Here is a 21,292-nt window from a genome sequence, read left to right as displayed (position 1 = left end):
CCTTTGATGCCTATGAATAGGCTCTTGTAAGTTCAACTTTGTAATTTTATATTTTGAATATTAATATAACGGTAGGCCTATATAGAGCTGTGGGTTTTTCCCTTGAGCCCCCAAGGGTTTTTTCATCCATAGTAAGGGACCTTTATTTGAGCGGGGGATGTTAGCTATATATAGTTTGTCTATATATAGCGCCCTAGGTCCCCTCTATATATTCCTATCATGTGTGCTCAATTGACACACTTTTAGGGTTCCACTTCCGGTGTCTCATATCTCTCTTATCTCCTCTCTTCCTTTCATCTCTCGTCTTCCTCGCAGTTTCCAACGACTTCTGTGCTACTAGTCGCCTATATTTGATTATGGAACGATCGCTAAATGCTACGCATAAAGAGAAAAATCAAAATTTGTATCTTTTCAACAATTAGATCGTCGCACAAACTTCATCCCCCCTCACCATTTAGGTGTTGCTACAGTGCATAGGTGTAAATGATTGTTTTGTATCATTTTTGTGTGTAAAAATCAATAAACACGTATTATAACATAAAGGACAAGGCCAAACCATGGCTTAACCTCATCCTTAACCTCGCCAAACATTCACGCACATAAATCTTATTTTTCATATTTTTTAGCGCGAAAAATCTAATTTTTCCTATTTTTTGCTATTTTTTCCTATTTATTACTCATGGAGAATAGGTATTTTCTTATTTATTTGTATTAGCTTATTATTTTGACTGAAACTTAACATTTTCTCTGATCTTATCCCATTTCCACTCCTTTTTCCCAACTCAAAATTAAAAAAACCACTAATTTTCATTAAAAATGACATTAGCCAAAGCATGGAGAGGACGGATTGGAGAATGGCCGAGACTTCTACCATTTTCTTTGTGGGCTGATCGTATGACTCACAGTGTTACCATAGGATATATGCCCGCAGAGTTGATGTATGGCCAGAAACCGGTTATGCCGACTAAGACTTGTGCTTTGACTTGGTCAGTTTTACCTTGGCAAGAGGATTTGACAAGAGAGGAGCTCTTAGCTCTTCGGATCCGGCAGTTGGAGAGAAGACCAGAGGATATTCAACTAGCTATTGATAGGTTGAAGGTTGCTAGATTTAGAAATAAGGACAGGTACTGCACTTCAAAAGATGATGAAAAGATGGTTTGGGCCATACATAATCAGACATGTCTTTGACAATGCAACATTTGAGCTGACAGAATTGGATGGGACAGTGCTTAGAGTGCCCATTGCAGGAAAAAGAATCAAGATTTTCAAGAAAAGAGATGAGGAGGATTATGCATTGGAAGAATTTGCAAGAGAAGAGCAACGAGAAGAAGTTCCAGTAGAAGAGACAGATGATGTGGATGATGTGTCAGATAACCTTGCAGGTATAACCGAAGTAGAAGACAAAGAGATTGACTTGTTTGTGGATCTAGATGACAATGATCATGGGTAGTTGGCCCATCTGGAGGATGCGCAGGATCAGAGGGGGTGGATGTCGTACTGCTGCGCATCCAAAGTGTGAACATCCACCGAAAGTTTGTGTGTGTGTCATTTGTGTTTCGTGCATTAACCTAGCCTCTTTATTTTCCATGAATGTCTTAACCCATGCATTAGCTGTAATGTGTGTCTTGCGTGTTTTTCTGCATATAATCCTTATCTTGTAGTTTGTTTCCTCGAAAAAAGTGTTTCTGTCTCCATTTTAAACTTGTGTGTGTGTCTAGACCTCTTCATTCCATTGTAAAAAACATTGATTGCGTGCATTTATCTTTGTGTGTGTGTGAACGAATGCTTGTGTATGTGTGTGCACATTTTTAAAAAAAACATTAAAAATCGATGCCAAGGAAGATTGTTGAAGCTGTCAAAGCGGTACAAGAAATCCCGGATCTAAGATAAGAAGAAATACAAGAAGCCGAGAGTTAAAATCGAGCTTGAGAAGCCTTGAAGGTGTGAAAGGCCACTTACTAAAATGAGTTCAAGTATGAAGGTATGAACAGAGATAACCTAATCATTACCAATTATTAACTAAGAAGCTTCTTAGAAGGATACAGAAAGCTTCTGCTTTGATTGAAAAGCATTTTTCTCCATGAATAAACGTCGAACCAAGGCCGAAAATTTCTCAATGATGGAGGCAATGATGGAGACAACGATGCAGGCGCAATGCAGGATAATAAAAAAGCATAAGCTACTTACAAGCTTTGTATAATAAGCTTCGAGATTTTCGGTACGAACTGCAAAAGGATATTGCAAATCTATAAGCTTTTGAAGCTTTGTGATAGAAATGGCTTTTAGAAAAGCACCTTCAATATTAGACAAATCAGATTTTTTTTTAAAGGGCACGTTTTTTGGCTAGAACGGCGACAGTAGATAATGCAAAGCAGAGAGCAATGCTTTAAAAGCTAAGTGCTCATAAACACAATGGACTGATTATAAGCAAAAATGGAGTCTTCTGAAAGCAAAAGCAGAACAAAGAGAATCACAGAGCTGAAAACACGTGTTGAAAAGCAAAAAGCAAGGCAAAAAGCGTGGAAAAGCTTGAGTTTATGATCTCTTAAGAGCAGGACAGATTAAGGACCAACATAATCTATAAATATGGACAAGGTATGACAGTCCAAACTGTGGGCACCATTTAGAGTAATTCTTGAGCTTGAGATATGATCTTGAGAGTTGAATTTTCAACTTGAGATCGGGCGGCCTAAACCTCGTGGGCTATTTGGATTCGATTTCATCTTGTATTTTGTAAACATCTTGGTAGTAATACAATTGTTACTTGGCATCATATTCATCTTGATTATTTGCTTTGCTTGATCTTCCATCTTGGAATTTCTCAAGGACCTTTGTGGTCGCGACATTTCTTTCGAAAACCCTTCTACAACGCTTTTTTCAACAACGGAGGAAAATTTCTTTATGAACATTTTCGTCACTTTTACCGTCGCTATAAGACCTATATCTTGTAGTGAATGGCCATGAAAGAGTGTCACTGGGTCTTCAACATTGAAAAATATACGTCCTAATGAGCAAATTTATGAGAAAAATGTAGATTTTACCATTTTATGATGATCAATTGTTGTTTGAAATGGTTAGTAATGATTACATTTGATTGCCCATACTTTGTTTGATTAGTCATGTTGAAAGAATCATGAAAAATTAGTCGTATGCTAATTGTATGCAAAACCAGATAGTAGGCTGTTTAAAGAAAAATATGCAATTTTTGGGTTTTCGATGTGCATTTGTTGTTCTATGGAATGAAATATGCTAAAAAAATCATTTCCTATAACAGTAATCAGTCTACACCTAAAACTTAGTAATTATATGTAATTTTATTTAAATAAATAGAGAAAAATAAAGAAATTTAGGTTTTTTCGTATCATAAAAATAGAAAAAAGAAGATTGATGTTTGTGGACACATGATAGAGCTACAACATGAGTTTTAGACTTAGTTCAGCCCTATCTCTTTGTTAGATTGAGTTTTTATTACTTTTAATTTTAAAAAAACATAAAAACCATGCCTTACTCCCTATCAATGCATGCAAAATTTTAAATGGTAGGGAGTAGGGGGTTGTTGAGTGGTTAAAGTAAATTAAATATTGATGTTTCATGGTGCATATCATATAGGGTTTGTGGTTATTTAAAATTTAAAAAAGGGACTAGTAGCACGCGAAAGGTTGGTGCTAGCCCTCAGCAATGAAGCACTATTGAAGTAGAAGAAAGTCATGAAAAGAATTGTCTTCGCACTTTCACATTGTTGATTTTCAATGACCATTCGTTTGAGTACGATGGCCATATTCACACTTGCATTGATGCACCACATGGTATCATATCCTAGACGCATAGCACCTATTTGTATGAGTGATGACCGATGTTGAGAGTGTGAGGTATCCCAAGCCATCTAGCTAGATATTGAGTTCCTTGGGGGTTATTTGGTGAGGTTTATCTATCATCTCCTAGATCCTTTAGTTGAAAGAGTGGACTTTGTTTCAAATGTGTTTTATTTTCATGGTGCATCTTGGGGCCAATTTTCGAGGTGTAGGAGAGCCATAGTGCAGCCGCGATGGTCAATCGAGGGGTACTCCCTATGTGTGTGATACATGGTGTATAATAGCAGTATGTTTAGGGACTCCCTTTTGAGGAGTGGGGAAAGAAGCATTCGTTAGACCACAAAAATGTACAAACACAAAGTCCTTATACGCTCCTGGCGGCAAGGCCATGTGAGGTGGTTTTAGGTGAGTAGTAGAGGCTTGGCTAATGCCTTAGAGCTAGTGTCTGGCCCATTTTAGGTCCCAACATAAGTCCATCATCCACAAATTTTTTTCTCTAGCATGAATGTTAAATGATTGATTAAGTCAACTTCTCAGAGTGGATATAACATCATGAAATTATGTTACATCTAGAGAAGCCTCACTCCTTCAATGACTCCAAACCCCAACTAGTTGAATAAGCATTGCCATCAACCAGGTTTTGTCTGCACAGAGTTAGTATAGAATTATAAATGCCAATGCCATGAGTAGATGAGGCATTGCATAACATATATCATGCATAAGCTAGGCTAGGTATATGTATAGGCTAGGCTACCCATGGGAATAGGCTAGGTATAAACCATGCATAGGCTAGGCATGGCATATGGAAGCATAGGTCTATGACTAGCTATACCTAGCCAATACACACATCTATCTAGCCCGGGTCTAGCCTACACATATACTTAGCATACACTTATTATCGCATAGACATAGGCCTAGGCCATCCTATTCCTAGACTAGACTATGCATAGCCTAAACCTTGACCAGGACATGCCAAGTATATCCTATACCTATGACTAGACTAGTCTATGCATATGCATGGCTTATGTCTAGCCTAGGGCATGGCCTATAGCCTATGCCTAGCCTACACTTAGACCCACCAATGTATACATATGCTTAGCATACACTTATGTCTAACATAAACATGAAGTAGACATAAGGGTAAAGCTAGCCTATTCTTTACCTGTGCTTATGTTGTGCCTAGGTTGGGAATTGTAGTGCCTATGCCATACACATGCATATGCAAGCCTATGCACATGCCATGTGTATATGTATGCATATGTATATGTGTATGCTAGCTTATACATATGCCATGTCTATGCATATGCGTATGTTTATATATGCACATATGAATATGTGTGCACATATGCATATGCATATGCCATGCGTATATATATGTATCTATGTTTGTATATGACATGTGGATGCCACACATGTGCTAATACATTTGCATATACTTATGCATTTAGAGACCATTAGATGTAGGAAAGGGTAAAATAGGTCCCATAAAACAAGAAGCCTTGCTTGAATAGAAAGTAACAAACAATAAGAAAAGGGCACAAAAAGGCTTGACTCTATTATAAATGCTAATGACTTTGCATCCCAGTGGGTGGCCAAAACCATAAAGAAGGGTTGCATGTGGATTCTGTAGAAATTACATGACACATCAGACAAAATCTAAGCAAGGAGTAGAGAGTACACAATAAATATGAGAAGAATATTAATTTCTTTAATTTCAAATCAATTGAATTAAAAATGGTTCTGTCCACCCATGCACTTCCACTATGAAGCTTAGATGGCGCTCCAGACATATGATGGGTGAAAAACTCTTACAAGGTGAAAGATAGATTGATGGGCTAGGCTCGAGGAAGTTACTATATGTATATTCTCTACATCACATGTGTTCAAGGTTTATTTATAAATATCCTTATGTGTGAATTATTCCTAAATAAAACATAACCCTTTTCTATTCAATTTATAAATAACCCCTTTATATTATACCCTTTTGTATGTAAAACTGTATGAAAATGGTATTTTAAAATATCTTATCTTGAAACCATATGATGCACACATGTATTCATTAGTAACTTACTTGAGGGGATGGCCAAGGATGCTACCACTAGACCCCCACTAGGGAGGCTCCTAACCCCCCCCCTAAGACCCCCAACTAGGGGCCACTTCCATGGTGCCCAGGTCCCAAAATAGGGGTCCTTCATAACTCCCACATCTAGCATAACTACTCTATCTAACCTAAAGGTTAGATCCACAAAGGTCACGTTTTTGTGATCCAATCACTTAGACCTCATCTAACATACAAGTGAGGATCCAACCAACCATGTTGACACATGAATTCTCCTCATAATGGAGGACTAACAACTGAGAGCACCATGGATCTGCACTGGCAGCACCTTATGAGGGTGGGGCATTGAGCATATCTAATACCTACCCCCCCCCCCCCCCAATGTCCACCCACAAGTGAACTACATCCTCGGTACAACATTGAGTCTCTTAAGATGACTTCAGAGGAGATCCTTCATAAGATCTTGGTAAAGATATTAGCTCCATTCTTCATCATTGGATAGTAGACTAGCTTACTATCCCATCCTCAATCAAGTCAAACATATAATAAAACTACATCTCAATGTGTTTGGTGTATGATGCATTAAAAATTGGATTTTTGGTAATAGCAATGTAACTCTGATTGTCACATCTTAGCATTGTGGAATCTTCATCCTATACTCCCATATACCCTAAGATCCTCCTTAACCATACTACTTTATATGCAAGAGAACAAGCTATCTTGTACTCAACTTCGACAAAAGACAATGCCATAGTTAGTTGCTTCTTACTTATCCAAGAGAATATTCTTGAATATAAAGAGAAACAAGATCTAGGTACTAATTTCATAGAATCATTGTTACTTGCCCAATCTGAGTTGCCATAGTTTCCCATAAGAGAACTTTCAAAACCATATGATGTGATACCATAATCAAGAGTTTCCTTGAAGTATTTGAGCACTCACATCTTAGCTCTCCAATGACTTTCTCGGAGTTTGTTAGAGAATCTACTCAAAACACCAACAATAAAACTAATATCTGGCCAAGTGTTACACAAGTAGATGAGGCTACCAACAAACCTCCTATACCTCCCAATGATCCTAGTACAGATGTATCCTCAATGGATAACTTCACATTGACATCCATAGGTATAGATATCTACTTACACTCAGTCATGCCAAAGGCTTTTAAGGTCTCCCATGCATACTTCTTTTGAGAGATGAAGATTTTTCCCAAGCTCTTACTAGACTTCAATCCCCAAACAATAGTGCAACAAGCCCAAGTCTATCATTGTAGAGCCTAAAGCCTTTCAAGTCTAGTAAATCATATCTTCATAGTCACTTGTAATAAGAAGGCCATCCCTCAAGGAAGTTCCTATATGTATATCCTCTACATCACATGCATTCAAGGTCTATTTATAAATATCCTTATCTATGATTTTTTTTCAATAAAACATAGCACTGTTTTATTCAATCTGTAAATAACCCCTTTATATTGCATCATTCTATATATAAAAAATGTATAAAAATAGTATGTTAAAAATACCTTATCTTGAACCCACGCGATGCACACATATATTCATGAGTAAGTTACCCGAGGGCCATCCATATATAGGACTATCACTACAGTTTTTTCACTGTCCTTGTAAACATACAAGCTAGCATTTGAGATATATCTTTTGAAATTCAAGCCTAAAAAGAATTTGTCTATCCACTGGTACCATGGTTTAGGGGCTTATTTTAGCCATACAATACCTTCTTCAGCTTACAAGCTTTGTTCTCAAAATGGGGAGCCTCAAATCCCTGTGGCTAAGCCATGTATAGCTCCTCCTTGGGTTCTCCATTCAAGAATGCTGATTTAACATCCATTTGGTAAACTTGCCACTTTTTTTATGATCAACCACTGCAAGTACTCTATGAACAGTGGTCATTCTAGTAGTTGGAGCAAATGATTCTTGAAAATCAAATCCTTCAATCCATGAAAATCCATGTGCAACTAATCTCACTTTGTACATTTCCAAGCTACCATCATCCTTGTAATTTATCTTTCAGACCCACTTGGTGCTAATAATCTTTCTCTTTTCTGGCCAATCCATTCACTCCCAATTATCATTCTTCATTATGATGTCATATCCAGCTTGCATAGTTGCTTTTCATGCTAGATCGGCAACAAGTGCTTCTTCTAAGTCTACTAGCTCCTTAACTTCTCTCATAATCTCAGCCACCCATCAAGGCCATATTGACTATGTGAGTAGAAGTCTTTCTTTGTTCCTCTATTCTCAGAGAAATCCTTGGTCCATTGGCCTTGTTTTTAACTATGGTAGGCATAGGATTATTGTGATTATAGAGTTGCCTTGCCCATCGCCGCAATGGATTTTCCGGTGGTGGCATAATTGCAGGTTAGTGAATTTTTTCTTCATCATCCAAAGATGATGTTTCCTCCTCCTTGATGGTGGAGACACCTCTTGGGATAGATTCATAGTGGACTACTTCATAGGATGATAAAGTGGAAGAACTTATATTCTCCTCTTCCACTATATGTGGCTGCTCCTTGAACACCACATCACATCTCACTATAACCTTCTTTGCATCTTGGACATACAATTTCTAAGCCTTTTGCTCATCAATATAACCCAAGAAGATACATTTTATGCTTTTTGTATTTAACTTTTTTCTCTTATCCTTTGGAACATGTGCATAACATTTATAGCTTGGGGAAGTTACTATATGTATATCCTCTACATCATGTGCGTTCAAGGCCTATTTATAAATATCCTTATCTATGTGAAACTTTCATGAATAAAACATAACTATTTTCTATTCAATCTATAAATAATCCCTTTATACTATACCCTTTTTTATGTAAAAAATGTATAAAATTTGTATTTAAAAAATACCTTATTTTGAACCCACATGATGCACACATATATTCATGAGTAACTTACCCAAGATTCACATCCAAAAGTTCTAAAATGTGAGACAGAGAGTTTCTTACTAGAATAGTCCTCATGATGAGTTTTTCCCTAAAGAGCCTTTGTATGTCTCCGATTGAGAAAGTAGATTGTAGTATTAACAGCAATACCTTGCCATTTCCCTAAAGATCCCTTGTATAACTCTAATTGAGAATGCAAATTATAGTATTAATAGCTTCTGCTCAAAACTAGTCAAGTAATCCCTTGCTCTTAAACATGCACCTTGCCATTTCCACAATGGTTTGATTTTAGTCTTCAACAATGCCATTTTGTTGAGGTGTATGAGGTGTCATTGATTGACACTTAATCCCTTTGCTCTTGCAAAAGTCTTCAAACTCCTTTGAGTTGAACTCACCACCACCATTTGTTCTAAACTTTTTCACACTTTATTGTGTTTCATTCTCAATAAGTTTTTGCCATTCTTTAACCAAAAGCTTGAACCTTATAAAAAATAAAGTTTCTACTCTAGTTGTCAATGATCAACATAAAATAGGAAGATTTTCCTTTGTGTAGGCATTTTACTCCACAAGTCAGCATGCATCAACTCTAGAGGAGCATTTGCTCTATTCTTGCTTTCTTGTGGAAATGCCTTTCTCTGTTGTTTATCCATCATATAAGCTTCACATGGTTCTATCATTTCAGTTTTACTACACATAGATGAGAAACTATACCTTACTTATACATCTCCTTTAACATAGACTAAATATCTCATGACAAAGTTTACTTGTGCCCACACCAGAAATGGCTATAAGAGTACTTAGCCCATACAAGTTGTTCCTTCTTTTCCCTTTGCTGACACTTTGCCAATATTGTTGATGTTTTTTGCATTTTTCTTAGTGAATCTCACATCATGGCCAAGATTAGTTATAAAACCAATTAATATAGTAGGTTTCTCTTAATCTCTGGAATACATAACACATTTAGTTCACCATTTGCACTAACAAAAGAAATAATACCTATGCCCTCAATAGGGTATTTTACATCATTCCCAACTATCACAGTGATGGATTATTGCAGAGACTTTTTAAGACTATATAGACCTTTCTCATTGGTCATGTGATAAAAGACGCACTATCCAATATCCATGAGTCAGTGGTAGATATTTCTTACATTGAGGAACACACTTCCTCAATGGTCACCATGAATAACTCTAACCTTGATTCAACCATGTTGATTGTCTCCTTTCCTTTAGATTTTGTGGTGGCTTTCTTTTCATCTTCCTTCTTGATATACCAATTTGCAATTGCATGCCTTTTCTTCTTGTAGTAGAAATACTATCCTTAAAACTTTTTATTACCACCCTTCTTCTTCTTATCACCACTGGTAGAGGAACTACCTTTGCCTTTCACATTGGTGGAGAATGCAATATATTCACTACTACTACCTTCTCAAGCTTTATGCGGGAAATCCTCCATTAGTAGTGCATAAAATTCCTTAAATGTCAAAGCTTGGGGTCTCACTTGAATGTCTAGGGTAGTTACTAATCCATCAAAATTTGGTGGATAAATCTGAAGACACCTCCAAGCTAGCTTCTCACTAGTCTTTTATATTCCAACGCCAACTATTTGGTTGCACAGATTCTTGATCCGAGTGATAAATGCTTTACTTGCCTCTCCTTCCAACATACTTCTCTCTTACTATTTGATTCTCCAAGTTCTAAATCCTTGTTTCATTTCATGTTTTGTACTAATTTATTAGTACGTTCCAAGCATTTGATTGGTTGCATGCTGAATCAAGGTCAAAACATTGTGAGAATAGCTTATAACTAAGGGACATAATGCATCCGCGTTTCTTTGTTTCCAAGCTTGTAGAATATCTACATGTGGGAAAATCATAACACTTTATTTTGATAGGTCGGATTTGGTTCTAGGTCAGTCCTAAGCAATAACTCAAGATGCTCATAGGAATCAAAGATAGTTGTGCTTTTAAACACATAGTGTAGTTTGCACCATCTAACTTGCCTTTGCTAAAGGTTGGTAGACAAATCCTCAATGTCTAATGTATCAATATCACTACTTGATGAAACATACGGCATTTCTCATCTTCCCTATTGAAGCCCTTGCTCTCACATACTCTTCACTTCTTAGATCCCCTAATTGGGCTCTAATACCATATAGAAATTGCACGACATAGCAGATGAGAATCTAAGCAAGAAGTAGAGAACACACAATAAATATGCAAAGAATAGAAATTCCTTGAATTTAAAATGAATTGATACAAAGATGGTTCTATCCACCCGCGTGCTTCTAGTATGAATCTCAGATGGTGATTTAGACAAATAATAGTTGAAGAGGCCAAGGTTAGCTAACACAGCTCTAAATAGGTGAAATATAGATTGACAATGGATTTGGAGGGGTCTTCCTTTTATAGCCTAGGAAGGTAGTCTACTCAGCCTATTTGACTATATTATGAACCTTCCCTAGTCGGTTAGGAAATATTCCAAGGCATAAACACACTTTTATGAAGAGGGCCTTATTACAAAGTAGATATGGTGCAAGATCATGATAGTTAGATCGTTTCTAAAATGTATTTCCTTTGTTGTATGCATTGGCACTACTTTTTGGTTACTAAAATTTTTCCGTAGCTATGGGGACAAGGAAATGAGGCACGAGAAGGGAGCCAAAGAGAGGTGGTGGGGGCATACACAAGAGAAGGACAATGGAGAGGGTAATGAGCAGGAAGGGAATGATGATTATAGCTCCTTCTTAAAGGAAATATAATGTAGTACGTGACATGCATATAGTAGACATCTTATAGCCAAGTGAAGGGCATAGAGGGCCTTCCAATTGATGTGTGAAATGTACTTTACACATGTACACATATAATCTTGCTATGGGATCATTTTGGATTTGTGCAATTTCTTGTTCTATTTGAAAGAGCAATTACAAAACAAAAAACACCTAAGAAACTATTAGTTGTTGGAGACTCATGCATGCTATGCAATTCTAAAACCAACAACTCCCTTCACTACAACAAAAACGAGGCATAGATGCGCATGTTAGATGTGCAAAGTCGGACACGTCTATCACAGCGTCTATCGGCGCGTCTATACATGCGTGTAAATAGACGCAATTTTTGCATCTATATATCCGCGCAAATAGACGCGCTTATACACGCAAAAATAGACGCACACATCAAAATTCAAATCATACTTAAATCATTTCTTTTCAAACTATGCCTTTCCTTTCCTACGTTTTTTGCGGTTCTGAAGCTTGAGTTTAGCGGACATGCAGTCTCTTCATGCCTCACCTAGTCTTTTCATGCCTCACCTCCTCATGACTCACCTCTTCTTTCATTTCAAACACACAAGAAGGGAAAAAGGAAAGCCAAGGAGAGGAAGAAAGAGAGAACAAGAGAGAGGAGAACAAGAAGAAGCAGCAAGCAAGGAAGCAAGCATCAAGGGAGGGTAACTTACCAAGAAGAGGAAGAAGGAGAAGGAAGAAGCGCTATCATCCGCCACACCAAACACCCAAGGTGAGTCTCTCTCTCTCTCTCTCTATCTCTTTCGTTCTATCTTCCTCTCTTTGCCCTGTTTGTGTATTTAGGATTTGTGATTTCATTATGTATTGCATTTTGTAAATCAATAATGGCGGTCGCCTGGTAAAATCATCCGACAAAGCGCGTCTACATCTCAGTGTAGACGCAGATATAGACGTGGAAAATGTTTCTCTAGGGGCACGTCTTTCAGCGCGTGTGCTCTACAGTGTACATGCGAGGATACACACGCTGACAGACGCTTAGAGAGACGCAGGTATAGACGCGCACAGAGACGCAGGTATAGACATTGTATGTAATATGTTTTATCTACACAGGGTAATATGATTTTTTTTGTGTAGATGTGGAATCCTGGATCCTCCAGCACCCCCATTCAACAAGGTGCAATTCATGGGGGAGATGACCAATTATCTTGGTCGCCCTCCCACTACAGATGAGGTTTTTAGTGTGATGTTTGGGACAACTATCACATCTTTGCCTACACAGGGATCAGCTGAGGTACATGGATCGGTCGAAGCACGTACATCTGCAGAGGCACATGTATCGAGTGAGATAGAGGGTAGTGCACATCAAGGGAGGAGGGAGAGTGGTGCGGGAGGACGAGGAGGTCGAGGGCTTTGTGGGGGTTGCCTAGGTGGTGGCTCTCGATCACCCTCACCGGAAAATGAGAGAGGTGAGCCTCCACAAATGTACTACTCTATCACTGATGTTGGTGATATCTTGCATGACTTCGAGGGGAGGGAAGTGATAGCCTACTTGAGGAGTGTCGTTCATGCCACATACAAAGATCGCATGATTCCCTTCAAGCACCAAAAAAATGGTTTGTGGCAAGAGGTACTGCGGGCAGTACATAAAAGGTACCCTAATCCCGAGAATTCATGATTCTCAGATGATTGGGGATGGTCAAAGGTGAGAGACGCGCTTCATAACAAGAGGTCTCACATTATGACGCACGCCAAGGAGTCATTGCGGAGACAAGAGCAGGGGCGCTCTGGATATGGCCAACCACCCAATTGCCACCGCAAGGAGTGGAAAGAGGCCAAGAAGAGAGCAACGGAGAAAATGACAAGTCGCCAGTATGCAGAGGCGCGACGTATCCAGATGGCAACCTCGTCGCATTATGGATCGGGTGGCAGGGAGTCATGGGAGGCTGAGTTTGTAAGTATTATTTGATTCCTTTTTTAAAATTAAATTTTGTAATTTGTTTCACTTCATTATGTAGTGTGTTTTAATGCGTTGTATGTTCAAATTGTTTTGTAGTTGCATTGTTGGTAGGATGCCTACTCCTAGAGAGGTAGGCTACCATCGAGGTCATAATCGGGCATCCACTTGGCAGCATTTCTACGAGGAGGGACTCATCACGGAGGAGCAATATAATCGCGCCATGAGGATTCCACCACCAGAAGAGGTATGTTTTATTTTTTACATGAAAAGTATAGATCAATATGATTTAATGTTTGTAATGGTATTTATATACTTTAATCCTTTGTGTAGGTGAACCCTGATGCAGTTGAGGATAGCGAAGGGGGGACTAGCAGTAGCGGTGGCAGCAACGGTAGCAGCACAGGCAGCGGTGGTGGTAGCGATGATGATGCCTCTTCTAAGGAGATATAGAGGAGCCCCATGCATGCATGCCTCCCCTTGGCTTGTAATTTTCATTTTTGATATGTATTACTTTCAGCAAGTGCTTGCGACCATGAGGTAACAAGCACTAGAACTCATAATGTAAAAATGTTTCATCTATATATATGAAATTTCGTGTGCTACATACATTGTTTTGTTTTCAGTATCCAATCTTCGAAATAATCTTTCTCTGTTTTTCCTAAGTATACAATTTGATGTTGATGGGAGGGAAAAAAAAACCAGAGAGCATGTGGCCTGGCCTGCAAAGCCACATGCTCTCTGGTTTTTTTTTCATACCTCTGTTTTGCACGTCTATCAGCGCGTCTAAATTGCAGGATAAATGCGCGTCTATTATCGTCAAAAACTTTTAGAGTAAACGCGGTTATAGACGCGTAGATACACGCGTGTATAGACGCACAATATGAATATATCCACTTTTTTTATAAATATGATTATATATTTACGTAGCGCGTTTATATCTGTGTCTATAGGCGCGTCTAAGTGTGCGTCTACTTCTCCCTATAAGCGCGCTTTTAGACACGATTTTGTAGATGCGAAAATAGACACATTAATAAACGCGCCCGACTTTTTTTTTCACAATTCAAATATTGCGTCTACAAGCGCGTCTATGGAGCCTTTTTCTTGTAGTGCTTCTTTTTTTTAACTAGGCTAGTCACATCCATTGTCTTGTTTATATACGGAGCTAAATTTTAAAAAGGGGTATGTATAAAAGCACATTTGTTTACACACTTGTTGGTGGAAAAATAAACATGGTTTTATACACAAGTCATTTGATGTAGGAATAAGGATGCCTATAGATGCATCCATAAGTACTTTTCTAAATGCATAAAATGATAAATCTATTCACTCATCACTTGAGCTATAATTTCCTCATTGGGAAATCGACACGTATGTCAAAATTTTGGCAATCACACATGCATGTGGACCAATGATCAAGCTTGTCAAGCCATCCAATGGGCCAAAAATAGATAGTTTTAAACAATCCGCAACTTGTTTATTTTTCATCTTGATGGTGTTGTATCCATCACATAAACTTAGAAGTTTGTTTTTATAGAAAAGTGAAAGCACTTTGTAGGATAATGTCAATATAGGAGGCATCATATTGTCCTTGGTATTCTCCTATAAAAGAGTTAAAGCACATTCTAAGCTAATGCCAATATGGGAAACATCTTGTGCTTTTCTATGGGATGAGATCCATATTAATGAGAACAACCATGGCAGCATTGTATAAGTTTTAGATGGTCAATAGCTTGATATTTATAATCTTAGTCTTTGGAAGACTCGTCTGATTATAATAACAATGTAATGCCATTGTGAAAAGAGGTTTCAAGGTAATTAAAAAATCAAAGTTGATAAGAATAGAGTTCGAAAACTATGGAAAACAAATTTCCATGGTTTGTTGTTGGGTTTGCAAGTTATGAGGATTGAGGTTGTAACTAGGCAGCAACATCAATATCTACTGTGAATAGCTTTCCTGCAATGGGATATCCAAGTTTGTACATTGTTGAAACATATGAAGAAGCAATTGCGGTACCAAATATATACACAAAAGAATCGAAGAGAAATGGAAAACAAGATTAAGAAACATAACCAAAGCCACTAGTTTGTACAAGAACAAGGCAAAGAATCAAATCAAATCAATGAGACAAAGATACTCGAGTAGAGGAGAACACAGACTTGCAAATGATGAACATTGATGTCAGTATCATTATAGACCACGATAAACATAAGAAATAAGTTTATCATTTGAATATGTAGGCAATTTGCTGCAAAGGCAATTGGAAAATTCCTTGTCTTATTAAATGTTGATGTGCTTTCTCATCCCATAAATCCATATCCTTAATGAGCTAGCTCTAAATTAGAGCTTCGGAGGTCCCTCAATCAGTAATCTCATTAAGGAATCCAAACTCTTGGTCTCTAAACATTTAGCATGCAACTTACTCTTTATCATAGTGCCTAGAGCACTAAAACCTCTCTCATAAGCAGCCATACTTGAGCATTACTAAGGGTAAGAATATTGGGCTAGACATCCCTCCACATACTATTTACTAGCAAGTGCTCAAGTTATCTATGGCAAGTTATACATGATATCCAATCTCTAGATGTCTTCAAAACTTGGGAACTTCCACTTAAGCTCTTCAACATAAGAATGTTCAAAACTTAGACATTTCCACTTAAGCTCTTCAACATACATCATTACAACAAATTCATGCGTATGCAATTTCTTTGATGTATAATAAAAAGTGGCTAGTTGCTCGATCTTCAGCTTCATATTTCTTTAGGACCCTCTCACGTAATGACCATTGTGCAGGTACAATAATTCTCATACATTGAAGGAAAAAGATGTCTTCAAATTGGGAATTCAAGCTAGAAATCATTGTGCAGGCACAATAATTCTCATACATTGAAGGAAAAAGATGTCTTCAAATTGGGAATTCAAGCTAGAAATCATTGATTTGAAAAAAGCAACTTGAAACACTAGGGTTTCGTTATGATCATAAAACGTGTCCCTATATAAAGCACCACTCACACTATAGCAAAAGGTCGGGATATGTGCATTATTGATGCCCTTCTAAGAGCACATCCATGTTCATATCTACCAAGACGAACTTATAAGCATGCCCATTTTACAAGCACGTGGAAGAGAGAGGGGGAGAGCTCAAAATTGAGAGAGAGAGAGAGAGAGAGAGAGAGAGAGAGAGAGAGAGAGAGAGAGAGAGAGAGAGAGAGAGAGAGAGAGAGAGAGCACTGCTGCCACCATCTGCAAAGGAGGAGAGAGGCTTGAAAGAGAAAAGGGAGAGAAGCCATGAAGGCAAATGAATTATTTTTCGAGCCTTTGAGGTATGTACAGTATCTCTCCTCTCCTTTTTTCTTTTTTAAAGCTACATTGTATTATTTTTCTTCTTAGAAATAGCCATATTTTCTTCTTGTTATTGTCAAGGCAAGCAATATTTTTGGCTTCTTCTTCTTCAAAACAAGGTAGCTTTCTTCTTCTTCTTCTTCTTTAGAACACAAAAGAATTTCATCTTTTTCCTTTTTCTTCTTCGAAGGTTAAGAGATAGAACCAAGGAAGGGCCAACAAAGGTTCATTGCATATGGTGCACTAGGAAGCTTGGAAAAGAAGGTTATTTTCTTTCTCCTCTTTTTGTTTTTAAAAAATATTATTTTCTTGAAAATAGTTGCACATTTTTCTTTCTTTCTTTACTTTCTTCTTCTTCATCGCAAGGCATAACCAAGCTTTCTTTTGCTTCTACTTCTTCTTTCTCTTATTTATACCTCAAGTGAGAAGGTTTCTAAGAGAGGTAGTGAAGAACCCATAGATTAATAATATATTATGAGACAATAAATTATTTCTCTGTGTGCAAAAAAAAGCTCAAGTAGTAGTAATATATTTTTCTTTCTCCTCTTATTCATTTTCAAATTATTAGCATTTTTTGCTTACATGTATTATTTTTTTACTATTTCAATGTTTTCATTTAAATATTTTTTTGGTTATAATATTTCCCTATTAAAATCATTATGTAAAATTCTAATTATGGATATGTTTAACAATGCATTCAAATGTTAGTTAGATGTGACAATACACTTGTTTATAAATGTGTTTCTAACAATAAATATAGACACATAGATTGATGCATCCAAATTTAGTGTGTATATATTATAGAGTGTTTATTGTACTTTTACAACTTATGGTTTTTATGTAAGGATAGTTTGACGCACTATAAGGAAACAAAGATATAGCCACAATTTCGACACAAATTGGTGTTGTCACTAATAGTGTTGTTATATATAACAACACAAATAATGACACTATTAGTGAGGAACATAGTGATGGCATACTAAGGGGGGGAAAAAAGGAGTGAAAATCTAAGCGTAGCATTTTGACAATGAATGAGCAAAAGAGAATCAAAGAGAGAGGGGAAGAGCTCAAAGTTGAGAGAGAGAGAGAGCACTGCTGCCACCATCCGCAAAGAAGGAGGAGAGAGGCATGAAAGAGAAAAGGGAGGGAAGCCATTAGGCAAATGAATTCTTTTTCGAGCCTTTAAGGTATGTACATTATCTCTCCTCTCTCTTTTTCTTTTTTTAATATTCTCTCTTTCTTTTAGTTTGTGGAGAGATGGATAGAGAGAGAGGGGGGAGGGAGAGAGAGAAATAGAGAAAGGAAGGGAGAGAAAGAGAGAGAGAAGAGAGAGGGAGAGAAACAAAGAGGGAGTGAGGGGAGAGAGAAAAAAATAAATAGCAGAAGGGAGATAAAAGAGGAGAGAAAGAAAATGAGGAAAAATAGAGAGAGGAGGAAGAGAGGGAAAAATACATAAAGAGAGAGAAACAAAGAGAGAGATGGAGAGATAGAGAAACAAAGAGGGAGAGAGAAAAATAGAGAGATAGAGGAAGAGAGAGAGAGAGAGAGGGAAGGAAAGAGAGAGAACTAGAGAGACAAAAGTAGGGAGAAAAATAGAGAAGGGAGAGAAACAAAAAGGGGGAGAGAGAAAAATAGAGAGAGAGAGAGAGAGAAAAGCAAAGAGAAGGATGGAGACATAGAGAAACAAAGAGGGAGAGAGGGGAAGAAGAAAACTCGTGGAAGTTACTCTATGTATATTCTCTTATACATCACATGCATTCAAGGTCTATTTATAAAAATATCCTTATTTGTGAATTTTTTTTTGAATAAAGCATAACTCTTTTCTATTCAATATGTAGATAACCCCTTTATATTGGTAATTTAAAAATACCTTATTTTGAACCTACGTTGTGATGCACATATATATTCACGAGTAACTTACTCGAGAAAGAGAAAAATAGAGAGATAGAGGGAGGGGGAGAGAGAAGGCTAGAAACAAAGAGAGAGAGGGAAGAGAGAAATAAAGATGCATAGGGAGAGAGAAATAGAGGGAGGGATGGAAAGAAACAAAAAAAAGACAAATAAATGTAAAGAGAAATAGAGCAATACACAGAGAGAGAGAGAGAGAGAGAGAGACAGAAATAAAGGGAGATAAAAATAAATATAAGAAAGAAAAAGAAAGAGAGTGAGGGAGATAACGAAAAGAACGGAGAATAGAGATAGGGATGGAGATATATATGTACGTGTGTGTATGTAAGGAGAAAAAGAGAGAGAAATAGAGAGATAAAAAATAAAAAAGTAGAAAAATAAAGAGAGAGGAATAGAAATAAAGATGAGGGAGGGAGGTAGAGAAAGGAATATATATTTACACACACATGTAGATAGAAAAAGAGAGAGAGAAATAAATAAATAGTGAGAGAAAAGGAGAGATATATAAAGGGAGGGACACTCAAAAAATGGATAGAAAGGGATAGAGAGATATGAGAGGGAGGGAAAAAAAGAGCAAAAAAGGAATATATGTAGATAGAGAAAAAGAAGCAAAAGGAAAACTAAACAACATAAAGAGGAAGGGAGGGAGGGAAAGGGAGGATGAGAGGGAGTGATAAATTGAGAGAGAGAAGTGTATCATTCACTGTGATATAAAGAAAATAGACAACAATGAGAGTTGCGACGTTTGAGATCGAGAGGCATATCTCAATTAGAGTATCCCATAGCCTTGCACTTAGTGAAAGCTTAAAATAAGATAAAAGTGTCACTTGTCTATAGATCACATGTGATACTTTGATGCGTTTAAACTAAAAATCATTGATTAAGGAGTCTTAGACTTTGAGTTAACTATGAGAAGTATGTACTAATCATGCTTTGCAATCTAACTCGTTGAAATAAACTTTAATAATATTAAATGTACCCTAAAATATCCACAAAGAGGTGTCGATCCATCCCAAGCAATGCACCTATTACAGTCCATAAAAAGTGTTCATGGGCATGCAATGGAAGGAGCATTTGAGTCGATAAGCCCATTAGAGAGCACTCCGCTAACTATGCTCTAGACACCATAAGACATTGGGGACCTTTCTTCAATCTTAGGGCTTGAGATGGAGGCCATGATTGATACATTACTACACATGGACATTGGGTCATTTGATCCATTGAGAGAGGATACGCCCATACCATTATACAATGGGTGCCGACTATCTCACTTAAAGATATTTGTGCTCTTTAAGGATATAGGCAAAGTATGGATGGAGCAATACAAATGTGACCGAGTTGTTCAAGTACATATTACACTCCTTTATCTTGATGCATAGATAAGAATGATCTTTTATTTCTTCAAAAGTGGCTAGTAGTTATTGTGAACTATAACATTTGGCCATGGATTTCTATGAAGAAAGGATGTCTAATCCTTAGCTTGCTCATTCTTGGGTGCTATCATCAAGATTATAAACATTTCTCTCTATCCATTAGTTGACAATCCCAAGATATTGTGGAAGGAGGGGATTACTATGGAAGACACGAGTAAGCATATTGGGAGGTGGTCCATTAACATAAGAGTCATTCTTATGACGTGGACCATGAATGACCTTCTTGGATTCAGGGAGTACTCACATAAATGAACTTCCATTCTTATTGCTAGTATCTAATATCACTCGTTAATATTTGTGTTGACTAGATATGGATATTATGACAGACCTAGTTACCTCAAGTTACTATGCATGCTCGTTAGTTTGGGCTCGTAAAGGTTGCAAACCATGAAGAACATGGTCTATCAAGGATACACTGCATTCTTACCAAAGGTCCATGATTTAAGAGTAGGATTCCTTGGATGACCCCCCCTGTATGAATGAATATCCAATTTAGCTAGTATGAGTGGAAGATGATCCACGAGGATTTGCTTCCAAGGGAATGAGATGATTCTCAGTTCTCTATGAGCTGTCATATTGGACCCATTTATAGATGAACCATTTGTTGGATCCCATGCATATTTTTAAGAATGTTGGCAGCTTGTTCCGGGACCATATGACAGTTCATACTACCAATCGCGATCATGGGATGTCTTACTCTAGAGATACGTTCAATGATTTATAAGGTATCAAATTTAGTATAGTAGATCTCATGTAAGAAGATCAACACATCCTCCATTGAATTCACAAGGTAAGGAGTAATGGAGACAATCTCTCTCTTTGAGAAGTACTTATCCAGGAGCATGTTCATGATACAAATTCACCTCCTAGTATATCTCATGGATGAAGTGGAGATTGGAGGACCAGTCCATATCAAATGGATGTTCTTCTTGGAGCACTTCATAAAAGTCCTAAAAGGATTTTTGTGACAATAAGCTTATCCGATAGCACGATTGAAGATTGACTAGTGTCAAAGGCATTCGTGTATATTTTGGAGTGGCTACCAATGGTGGATTCAGATAACAAGATATTATGGATGTTAAAGGATGATGATAGACTAACAAGAGATGTGGTGATTGAAAATGGAATAGAGA

This window comes from Lygodium microphyllum, chromosome 6 (genome assembly GCF_053477565.2).
Source record: "Lygodium microphyllum isolate KBCC chromosome 6, Lygodium_microphyllum_v1.1.10, whole genome shotgun sequence".
Lineage (NCBI taxonomy): Eukaryota > Viridiplantae > Streptophyta > Polypodiopsida > Schizaeales > Lygodiaceae > Lygodium > Lygodium microphyllum.
The sequence above is the reverse complement of the archived record's forward strand: the minus strand, read 5'-3'. Positions refer to the sequence as shown.